The following is a 12,752-nucleotide window of genomic DNA, read 5'->3' as shown; positions in this document are numbered from 1 at the left end:
TCATATTTATACTGTAGTTAAAAAGATTTTTATGTGACTTTTTTTCCTAATTATGTGAAATATATCATAGAAAGCATTTCTTTTGCCATATTTTTTAAATGCCAGGTTTATGGTTTATTAAAATACATCCACTTGAATATGTAGTCCAATGAATTTTGACAAATGTGTACAGACATAACCATTGTCAAAATCCATCACCCTCCAAAATTTCCTTTTGTCATTTTGTTGTAAATCTCTTCCTCTTACACCCAGCTCTTGGCAACCACTCATCTGACTTTTATCTCTGTAGCTTTGTCTTTTCTAAATGATGTGTAAAGGAAATCATTCAGTAGTTATCCTTTTATGTCTGGCTTTTTTTTTTCCACTGAATATAAATATTTTGAGATCTGTCCTTGTTGTTACCTAACTCAGTAGTTTTTCCTTCCTTTGCTGAGTAGTTTTCCTTTCTTTGCTGAGTAGTTTTCCTTTGGACAGAATCTGACAATTATGTAGCCATTCACCTGTTGTTGGGCAATGGGATTGTTTCTAGTTTTTGGCTTTTACAAACACAGCTGTTAAAAATGTTCTGTCATGTGTGGATATATGTTTTAATTTCTCTTGAGTGAATAAGTAGGAGTAGCTGTGCTTGGTCAATCCTAAGTAAGTGTATGTTTAACACTATAAAAAATTACCAAATGGTTTTCTAAAGTGGATGTATCATTTTGGCTTTCCAGTTCATGCATTGGGGTGATGGGTTAGACTGTCCTACCTGGGGAACTTGAATGAAGGTACATGAGCTCTAATGTAATTTGACTAGACATACACAAACAATTAGACTTGAGGCTACATCTGAGAGTGGTATCAGGATTCCCCTAGCAGCACACTGATATTCTTCTAACAGTTAAGCCAATGGAAAGTATGCAATGTATGTTTTTAGAAACATATTCAAATGTAAACAATGTATATACAATTTCTGTATACCTTAGAGCACAGTTAAATATGAACATTTTTTTCTTGAAAACTCACTGTAAGTCAGGTGTTACCTTAGTGCATTTATATATTCCCCAAATATTAACAACTGTTATTAATTATAGTAAAAACATGTAACAATAGCTAATACTTTTTGCTAGAGATATTGCATTAATTGCTTTATATATATTCTTCAATTAGTAGTAATTATTTGATGACAATGATGATAGCTAACATTTAATGACTCTATTATATGCCCCATACTATGATAAGCCCTTTTTTTTCTTTAGCTCACTTAAGCCTCACACCAACTCTGTCATATCTGTACTATTATTATTGGTATGTTGTAATTGAAACTGACCTATAGAAAGATGATTTACTTTAAGGTATAAAACTAATAAGGAATAAAGCAGGAATTTGAACCAAAGCAGTCTTACTATATTAATATAAAAGTGGAAAGTTTTGGAGTTCCTGTTGTGGCATAGTGGTTAACGAATCTGACTAGGAACCATGAGGTTGCAGGTTCGATCCCTGGCCTTGCTCAGTGGGTTAAGGATCTGGCAATGCTGGTTAAACATAGGAGATGGAGAAATGAGAGGTGACTTCTGGGCATTTGTCTTAGGCAGCTGATAAACAGTGGTGCCCTTTATTAAAAACTGAAAGAGAGAGAGGAGAAAGACTGACAAGGGATGGAGTTCGGGTTTGAAAGTACTGATTTGCACATGTTCAGGAGACACACAGATAACACCATTCATTAGGGAGTTGAAAATACAAATATATAGCTTCTGAATTCAGCGCAGATAATTAAATTGTATGTGCATTTTTGGGTGTTACCAAGAGACAGATGGCAGTGAAGGTGTAGCAGTGGATGAGCTCACCCGGGTAACATCTATGTAAAAGGGAAAGGGATTGAAACTGGAAACTTGGGATGCACAACAGTAAAGGGAGAGAGGGTGTGGTCAGAATTCCACCTAAAGCGCCAAGAAAGAACAGAAGTAAGGAAGGCCAATGAGAAAGGGAGGGAATGGTTCACAGCAGTAGGTATTGTGGACAGGTGAGCCGAAATAAAACCTGAGATGTGTGCAGAGACAGGCTTTGTGGAGAGTTGAGGTCCAGTATGAAGTTTGCCTGGAGCGCCCCCCTTGTTTTTGGTCAATATGAACCGAACATAGGGTCCTTTCCCAAGACATCCCAGTTGACCAATCTTCTTTGTGCCTCAGGGCTTGCACACCTGGCTTCCCTCTTTCTAGAAGGCTCTCCTCCCAACTTTCTTTGGCCTCCCTACTTATCATTCCTTGGTCTTTAGATTCAACACCTTAGGATCTTGTCTGAGCTAGATGTCAACCTGGGTGCTCTCAAGATATATCTTGGTCCTTCATATGGGATATTTCACAAGAGTTATGAAATAATTATTTGTAAAATTGTACTTCATTTTATTTAGTGTTATGGCTATACCCATGGTATATGGAAATTCCTGGGCCAGGGATTGAATCCTAGCCACAGCTGTGGCAACACTGGCTTGTTTTGAGCCACTACACTGGGCCAGGGATCAAACCATCACCTTCACAATGACCTGAGCCACTGCAGTTGGATTCTTAACCCACTCCTCCATGGTGGGAATTTTATGGAGTTGTACTTTTAATGTTTTATTTGTTGTCGTTGTTGTTTTCTCTACTTGACTGTAGGTCAAAGGGAGTAAGGATTTTATATTTGTTCCACTTTGCATTTCCAGAATCTGGCAGAGTCCCTACAACACAATAAACATTCAGTAAGTATAACTGAGCTTCTTTATTTTATTCATTAATAAAATTTATATACTGCTTAATGTGCCAAGCATTGTTTTAAGCACTTTATAAATATCAATTCATTTAATTATTGAATAGGGAATATAGTGAACAAGGAGATGGGAAAGTGAAAAACCGACCACCTGGAACTTCTTTCTGAGGATTCTATTCAGAATAATGAGGACAAATGGGACCATAGAGACAGTCTAGCTCAGCGGAGGGTGGCAGACCTTGAAGTCCAAATGCCTGGGATCTGATGCCACCTCTGCCCCTTAATAGCTGTATGAACTGGGTGATCATTTCATCTTTCTGAACACTCCATCCTATCCTTTTCCTCAGCTGAATTATGGCAATAACAATACGAGTTTTTATGGGATTCAGTGTAAAGCATTCAGAGCAGCGCCTGGCGTGGGAGGACCTTACACACCTTGCTATTATAATTTGTGTATCTTACCATTTCCCTTTCTTCTCCCCACTTCCCCTCTCCCCCGCCCTTTCTTCTTTCTCATACCTGTCTGTCTTGGAAACAGGCCATTGGATTTTGGCTGTTAGAAATAGCCTAAAAATTAATTTTTCCTCTGAGCTTATCTCCCGTCACGTGTCTCATTTATCTTCTAGTGACCTGAGTGGGTTTCAAACCCTCAGGTTTATATCAGTCCATTTGATGCCCTTCTAATTGAAATTATACTGCTACTGCTTATAAGCAGAATGTAATTACTTCAGCTGGCATTTGGACATGACTATAGGCTACCTCGTTAAAAATTACATGACCCTTTCAACGACTACATCACCTTTTTTTTTTTTTTTTGACATCAGCCATGAAGAGCAGACTAGGGCAGCTCGTCTCAATGCACAACAGAGAAATAGCACCATTTCTGTGGCCTCTTTTATAACATGAAAACTGCCAATTATTTCAGTCCAAGTTTTTGCTATATTATGATATGAAAGCCTAGAAAATTGGATCTACAAAAAAAATAAATTATTGTTTCAATCACTTATGATAGAACTTCAGGAAAATGAGATGATAATATAATTAGGGTAGAGAAGGTTTTATAAGTGTAATAAAAACAAAATTTTTAGTGGAAAATATTTATATGTTTGGCAAAATAAAAATTCAAGAAATACATTAAAAACAAAAAAGAGGAATGACAAAATATATTCTAGTTACATGTTGAAAAGTTATTCTTCGTGTAGGAGGAAATCATAAAATCAAGGAGAGATTAATAGCCTACTAAAAAATACATATATACAAAAACAGACAATTAGGAATTCCTGTCGTGGCTCAGTGGGTTAAGAAGCTGATTAGTACCCATGAGGATGCGGGTTTGATCCCTGGTCTTGTGCAGTGGGTTAAGCGATGTTGCCTCAAGCTGTGGCACAGATCACAGATGCGTCTCGGATTCCACATTACTGTGGCTGTTGTGTAGGCCAGTGCCTGCAGCTCCAATTCGACCCCTTGCTCAGGAACTTCCATGTGCTACAAATGCAGCCCTAAAAGGAAAAAACAAAAAAAACATGCAATTAACATACACATGAAAGAAGCCAGTGACCAATGAAGTTGAGCACATTCCTTTGCTACATTAAGTAAAATCATTATGGCCTCCTTTTTTGTGTATTTTATTATAAAAATTAAAAAATAATTTCTAGAAGCATCTTAAAAGATCATAAATTAAAAAAAACTGTTAAATAATGCACACCCATATCATGAAATACTTTGTAGCATAAAAAAGATTAAAAAACTATGCAATATTAAAAAACTATTAAAAGGATGAGGCAGATTCATATGCTGATACAGAAAGATAGGCAACATATATTATTAACTGAGAGGAAAATTTCAGCATAAGGGGTAAGAGTCTCCCCTTCAGTGAAAGGAACAAATACATGCAAATAGACATATGTAATAGTCCATATGTATGAATGAATTTATATGTATGTATGGAAACATATATGAACATACACACGCATACATACACATGTGCACATTCATGTCTATGTATATATAAATATATGCGTTCATTTACATGGAAAATTACTGGATAAATAAAATTTTTCCAGTGGTTGCAGACTGGGGTTATGAAATGGGTGAAAGCCTCATTAAGTCCATATTTTCTTTTAAATCAAGCTAATTATATTTACATGGAAATACTTTTAAGGATTTTTTTTTTTTCTTTCTAGGGCCTCACCTGAGACATATGGAAATTCCCAGGCTAGGGGCTGCAATTGGAGCTGCAGCTGCCACCACACTCAGAGCCACAGCCATGTGTGATCCGAGCCATGCCAGCAACCTATATGGCAGCTCAACTCAATGCCAGATCCCTAACCCATGGAGTGAGGCCAGGGATCGAATCCACATCCTCATGGAGAGTAGCAGGATTTGTTACTGCTGAACTACAGTGGGAACTCCTTAAGGATTTTTTTTTTTAATGCAGAGGAATAAGCACTCTCATGCTTTCCTGTGCTGCAAAGCAAGTTTTCTGTTGTGTGATTTGATAAAATGTATCTAAAGCCTCATACTTACTCTTTAACAAAACCTCTTCTGGATACTTATTTTGAGAAATTACGAGCAATAAAAGTATCTATAAGGAGGCTTATTATAATATTTTTTGTAGTAGTGGAAACTGGAAAAAAATCAAAATAATTAACCCTAGATTAATTTAAGGATTAATAAAATGATGTAAAATGCTATGCAGTCAGTAATAATCATGTTTTCAACAGTCTTAGAGTTTGGGACCTTCTCTGATATATAATGTTTTAAATTTAATTAATTAATTATTTTTAGTTAAAATTTTGGAATGTAGTTGACTTAAAATGTTGTATTAGTTTCAGGTGTACAGCAACGTGAATCAGTTATACATACATATATATATATCCATTCTTTTTTCCCATCTAGGTTATCACAGAATCGAGTAGATTTCCCTGTGCTATACAATAGATCCTTGGGAGTTACCTATTTAATATACAGTAGTGTGTATACGTTAATCCATCCTCCTAATTTATCCCCCCCCACCACCATGGTTTCCCCTTTGGTGACCATAACTTTGATTCTGAAATCTGTGAATTTGTTTGTTTCATAAATAAGTTCTTTTGTATCATATTTATTAGATTCCACATATAAGTGTATCATGTGATATTTGTCTTTCTCTGTCTGACTTACTTCATTTAGTATGGTAATCTCTAGATCCAAACATGTTGCTCCAAATGGCTTTATTCCATTCTTTTTTATGGCTAATATTCATATATATATGTATATATATCTCACTTTTTTTTTTTTTTTTTTGGCCTGGCCTGTGGCATGTGGACGTTCCCAGGCCAGGGACTGAACCCTCACCACAGCGGAGACTTGGGCTGCTGCAGTGACAATGCCAGATCCTTAATCTGCTGTGCCCCAAGGGAACTCCTGTACCACATCTTCTTTAACCAATCCTCTGTTGGGGACATTTAGGTTGCTTCCATGTCTTGGCTATTGTACGTAATGCAGCAGTGACATTGGGGTGAAGATATCTTTTCTAATTATGGTTTTCTCTGGATATATGCCCACGAGTAAGCCTGCTGGACCATACAGTAGTTCTATAGTTAGTTTTTTTAAGGAACCTCCATACTGTCCTCCATAGAAGGTGCACCAATTTACATTTCCACAAAGAATATAGGAGGGTTCACATTTCTCCACACTCTTTTCAGCATTTATTGCTTGCAGATTTTTTGATGATGGCCATTCTGACTGTTGTGAAGCGGTATCATGTAGTTTTGATTTGCATTTCTCTAATAATTAGTGATGTTGAACATCTTTTCATGTGCCTAGTGGTCAACCTTATGTCTTCTTTGGAAAAATGTCTATTTATATAATCTGCCCATTTTTTGACTAGGTTGTATGCTTTTTTGGTATAAAGCTGTATGAGATGTTTGTTTATTTTGTAGATTAATCCCTTGACAGTCTCATCATTTACAAAGAAACATATAATCCAGGACACTGTATTATTTTACTATTGAAATATATATATGTATTTAACAATGGAAATATTGAAATTATGAGCATGAATCTACTATACTTCAAATTAATTAATTAATTAAATTATATGTATGACATGTTGTTTATTTCTGGGTGATTACATTATGGATGGTTTGAACTTTATTCTGTCTTTTTCAGGGTACTTCAAATCTGCTGTAAGGAAATTCTGCATTTTATCACTAAAATTACATGACCAAACATGTTAATTGTGGAAATAACAAAAATACAAATAGTCAAAAGTAATTACTGTTTAATAATTTTGTGTGTGTGCTTCTAGATATTTTTGTTACTATATATTTGGAAGGGAAAAATTATGCTGAATACATAGTTTTATAAATGGTATTTTTACAATAATCAACATATAAACATATATTTATATCAATGTATATTCATTGATAATATATAATGAAGTTTTATTTCATTATATGGATTACTACAGTTTATTTGTAACTATGATATAATGTTGCTTGCTTTTGTTAATTACACATATTTATTATTATAATAATGCTACTGTAGGGTGTCCATAGCTAAATTCATTCACTGCTTATTGATTATTTTTTGAAGAGTATTCTAGGTAGAGTTACTATTTCAAAGAGTTCAAAGAGTGTATGTAATGTTGAGAATTTTTAATGATTCTGAAAGATTGAATCAGAAAGTTTATAGCAATTTACAAACCCAGATGCCAATTTTACTCTTTACCAAACAGGTCTCACTTTTGTAATCAGGGAAAACATAATACTGTGTTTTCCAATAGTCGATCCATCATTAAATTGGTTATCTAAGAAAAATCTTTGTCTATAATCATCCAGTTTACTACTCTAATATTTATTTGTAAAATATGTGGGATATACTATACTTATTTTTGTTGAAAATCACCATTCATTTAACCAATGGTTATTGAGTATTTCCTTACAAAGCACTTAGAATACAAAAACCAAATATGCTTCATGCAATCAAGGGCCCTCCTTAAAGTCTGGTGAAGGTGGCAATTATCAAAAGTTTACATAATCTCAACATAGCTGAGACATTATTAATATAAAAGCTGATCATCAGATTACATTATTTAGCTATTACCCAACCAAAGATTATTTAATGAGCTCTTATATGTAACAGGCTCTGCACTCAGTACAGGGATTCTTGATGTGTTCAGACAATATATTTTAAGCTGTTTATTTCTAAACATGAGTACTCAGTGTCTGTCTTGCTGTGAGGATATCGCAAATTGGAAAATGAAAAGTGCAGATAAATGAGTTTTTAAATGCTAATAAAATGTCAGAGATAGAATTGCTATGATAAATTTTTTACTTTTGCTTAATCTGGTGGTGAAGTGAATCTGTATTCTTTCCCTAGCTGTAACATTTAAAAAGAAATAATGTATTGAAATCATATAATTAGCTATAAGTTCTTAAAAATACACAATGCAGTGTGGCTACATGTTAAATTTTAGAGTTGAGAAGATTGAGAGAGAGTGTTGTACGTAGAGAGAGAGCAAGAGAGAGGGAGAAAGAAAGAGATATCAAATAAATGGACTCTCATGTGAGACATTATTTTGGTAATAAACCAAGATAAATGGTGTCTGTTTAGATTTTTCCCCCCATGGGACTAAGTCTTTAAGTTTATCCCAGATGTGAAAGGATATTAGTGAGCATGTTTTAATGGCATTATAGGAAAAGCACCTATCATAGACTTTTTTGTACTACCTATGATACTTAAAAATCATAATTACTTATTTTTGAATAATGATAACTCAGTCTTTTGCATATAGCTCCGTATAAGGTATTTGTTTTAAAACATAAAACTTAGAATCGCTTAATTTTCCCTGATAAATAATTTTCAGCTTACTAAATTTAAATTTATTATAACTTCTTTACTACACATTGTAAGTTGCTGTAGTACTTTATGCAACTAATGTGAATTTAATAAGCAGATTGACACATGATTCAGTTTGTAAAACCTAAATTGAACTAATTGGATTTTTCTTCATACTCCAATGACAAGGGCTAATTTATGAGACAAGTTAATAATGAAATGAGAAAAAATATTGACCAGCCACTAGATCAAATGGAAAAAAAATCCTTGATAATCAGCTGGTCAATGGCCTTAATTAAATAATTGCATTACTATCTATAATGTTTCAAAGTATTACTCTAGGAATTTTAGAAGCTATTTTTTTTTAATATATTACATTTTAGGAATAGTATTGCAGAAAACCACTGAAAACATGACTTAGTTTATGCCTCATTTGAGGGTATGTTCATGATGATGGGAAGGAACATCTTCAGGAAATTATAAAAGATGTATTTCTGTCATTGGTGGAATTATTAAAGGCTATTTTATTTTTCATGCTCTTCTCAGAAAAATTAGTTCCTGCAATAAAAAATATGAGTATTATTTACAAATTTTTATATTTCATTCATAATTGCTACATCAAAAGAAATGGAAAAAGAGGGAGAGAAGGAGAAGAAAATGATACCCGGTGATGCTCTTGCTGGAAAATTTTACAATCTCTTAGGAATGTGGTGAGTGGTATAACTTTTCCAATCCATGTGGGTTTTCACGTCTTTTGAGGTCAGCATGGACAAAAACGACTCATCAGCAGAGATTCAGACATGGTAGCTGACTCAGTGGGAAGAGAGCTGGTCTTGGCTTCAGAGAGAGGGTTTTGGAAACGACTAGGCAGGGCTTAAGCCAAGATGGCCAAGATTTTCAGAAGTGTTATATTTTTGATAAGGGAATCCGAGTGCTGACCAAAATCACAGCTGAAATGCCCTTTGATGGTCTGGGGAAATGGGGCAGGTAATGGAGAAAGCTGAGCGGTGGACATAGTGCCTTGGGTCCATGGTTTGTTCTCAGGGTTTCAGCTCTAACACCATCACAAGGCCCCACTCTGGAAGGGATGGGGACTTGAATATACCTCCTGAATGACCTTGCTTGTTGGGCTGATGGATTCAGTTTCTGAGCACGTGAAGAAATGATAAAGATATAAGGATGCATATACACACACACACACATATAAAAATATATATATACACACACATATACATACATATATACACACACATGCATACATATATATATGAGATTTTTTTAAAGGAATAATAAATTTTTGAAAAATATGCAGAAAACAATTTTATCAAGGACAGTTTTATTTGTTGTAGGGTGGGTATATAGCAATCTGCAAGAATTTTATGGATTAAGATTCAGCTAACAGGAGTTCCTGTCGTGGCGCAGTGGTTAACGAATCCGACTAGGAACCATGAGGTGGTGGGTTCGGTCCCTGCCCTTGCTCAGTGGGTTAACGATCCGGCGTTGCCGTGAGCTGTGGTGTATGTTGCAGACGCGGCTCGGATCCCGGGTTGCTGTGGTTCTGGCGTAGGCCGGTGGCTGCAGCTCTGATTCGACCCCTAGCCTGGGAACCTCCATATGCCGCAGGATTGGCCCAAGAAATAGCAAAAAGACAAAAAAAAAAAAAAAAAAAAAAAAGATTCAGCTAACAATCCTAAAACTGTACAAACCTATGCAAGATATAAAAGCTCTGTATAACCTTTTTGAAAAAAATCAAGTAATCTCAATTGCGGGAAATTTCTTAGTAAAAAATATTGCGAAAACGGTGCTTTGGGTAATTTAATACTAATTTTAAAAATATAAATATGGGAGTTCCCATCGTGGCTCAGTGGAAACGAATCTGACTAGTATCCGTGAAGACGCAGGTTTGATCCCTGGCTTTGCTCAGTGGGTTAAGGATCCAGCATTGTTGTGGCTGTGGTGTAGACCAGCAGCTACAGCTGTGATTCGACCCATATGCCATGGGTACAGCCCTAAGAAAACAAGAATAAAAAATATAAATATGAAATAAATTGAGCCAGTATTGTTTGGTAATGAAGATTCTCGTCTTCGTGAAAGACTTCGTCACATCAGAAACAGAGGCAGGATTATATGAACAATCAATATACCTACAGGATGGTCACAATCATAAAATAGTCCACAAAGCTTCCATTAAATGAAATAAATAAGCATTGTGCATTTCATACATAAATGATTGAAATTTCCTGGAAATTCCACAGTGTTTCAAAAATATTTGCATCCTATCCCAATCTTTTCAGCAAATGTCAAGAAATATTTCATTTATCATAAATCGACTATAATAAAAATTAAAAAAAATCATCTAATCACCAGAGTTGATGAAATCCATTTTAGTTTTTAAATTATTTAATTTGTTAGATTTTGGCCCCATATGTCCATCATATAGACTCTTCTGAGTGGTCATTTTCATCAATGCAGAAGTTACATCCACCCACCTAAGGAAAAAAGTCAGGAAGTTTAATCCAAGAACTTAGCAAAAATGTAAATATTTCTATGAAATTAATTTTGGCATGGTTTCATTTATTTCCATTAATTAAAGTAACATGCCGGTTATTACTGCTAAATTCTCAACTTCTTGTTGCATGCTATTAATACACATTAATTTCTAAATTGAAATTTGTCTGTACTCTCAACCAAACAGGAAGGCTTGGGGAAAAAGTAGCTTTACTGTGTGATGCTGGAGTAACACACCTCAGTTCCCCCTGTTTTAATTCTTACATACAAGTTGGGAGTCTCTGAGTTAGAAGCTGCTCTATTCCTCATGTCCCCTTCATTCTGGAGTCTGAGCTGGAGAATCAGTCTGGGCCACAACATTGTCATGGCAGAGGGAAAGAGTGAGCATATGTACCCATGTCATTTTCATGAGTTTTCATTTCATGCTGCTCGTAGCCACAATATCTCAATTTTTTTAAGGAAAATAAAATGATCCATGAAGTCTGGCTGTAAAGGAAGAAGTGCTGGAGGGGGAAGCTCTGGGGAGGCCCCAAACTAAGGCAGGACCGGGTGGTAGGGAAAATGTAGGCGATTTGATAAACATTTCCGAAGCAGAATGAACATTCTTTGGTGACATCTTCTATTCTGGTGGCTTTAAAACCCGTTTTATGCTGATGATTCCCATTTTACTTCACTAGCCCAGACCTCTTGGTTAAAGCCTAGATTGCTTAAATCAGAACTTAGGTGCTGGATATGCATCTCACAATTGTTATGTCCAAAACAGAACCCTTAATTCCTTGTTCCGGGCTTCAGCTTAACCCTCTCTGTGTATTTCTTTTGTCAGTAGAAAGACATTTCTACTACCTTTCTGCATTTATCCAGTTGCTCAAGGCCCAAACCCAGACATCACTTTGTTTTCTTTCACTTCATTTTAACCCATCTTCCAATTTCGATTGTTCAAGCTTCAAAATACATATTTTTACAGTTCCCTCTAGCTCCACCACTATGATTCTACTGCAAGCTAGTTTGGAAAGGGTGGCTAGAATATGACAGGTTCTTCCTAAATTCATTTGTTAAGTGAATGGATGGATGAATGGTACTGTATTTGGCTTTGTTCTTCCCCATCTTTATCTTCTGTGGTCCACTCTTCACACTTCTGAAAAGACAGGTCAGATCATGTTACTCCTTTGCTGAAAATATTTAATGACTTTCTATTTAGCTCTAGGGAAACAATTTTCTCAAGACTGTGACTTTTACAGCTCTGAATGTTTCACTTCGAATCACCTTTCCAAACCCATGTCACCTCATTCCTTCCTCCTTGCTTTCATCTCTCCAAACACATAGATTTCTTCCCTTCTTCATAATTGCCAAGCTCTTTCTACTTCAAGGGCTTTGGGCTTTCAGCTTTTTCTGACTGAAATAAGTTTTTCCCCGCCTTTATTATTATTATTTTCTTTTTTGGCTACACCTGCTACATATGAAAGTTCCTGGGCCAGGGATCAAATCTAAGCTGGAGCTGTGCCCTACCCGACAGCGGTAGCCATGTCAGATCCGTAACCCAATGAGCCAGGCTAGGGATTGAACTTGTGCCTCAATAGAGACAAGCCACATCATTAACCCACTGTGCCACAGGGAAACTCCTCCCCAACCAGTTTTTTCTTTTTCTTTTTCTTTTTTTCCTTCTTCTTCTCTCTCTCTCTCTCTCTTTTTTTTTTTCT

This window comes from Sus scrofa, chromosome 7 (assembly GCF_000003025.6).
Source record: "Sus scrofa isolate TJ Tabasco breed Duroc chromosome 7, Sscrofa11.1, whole genome shotgun sequence".
Lineage (NCBI taxonomy): Eukaryota > Metazoa > Chordata > Mammalia > Artiodactyla > Suidae > Sus > Sus scrofa.
This window is presented reverse-complemented; position numbering follows the sequence as displayed.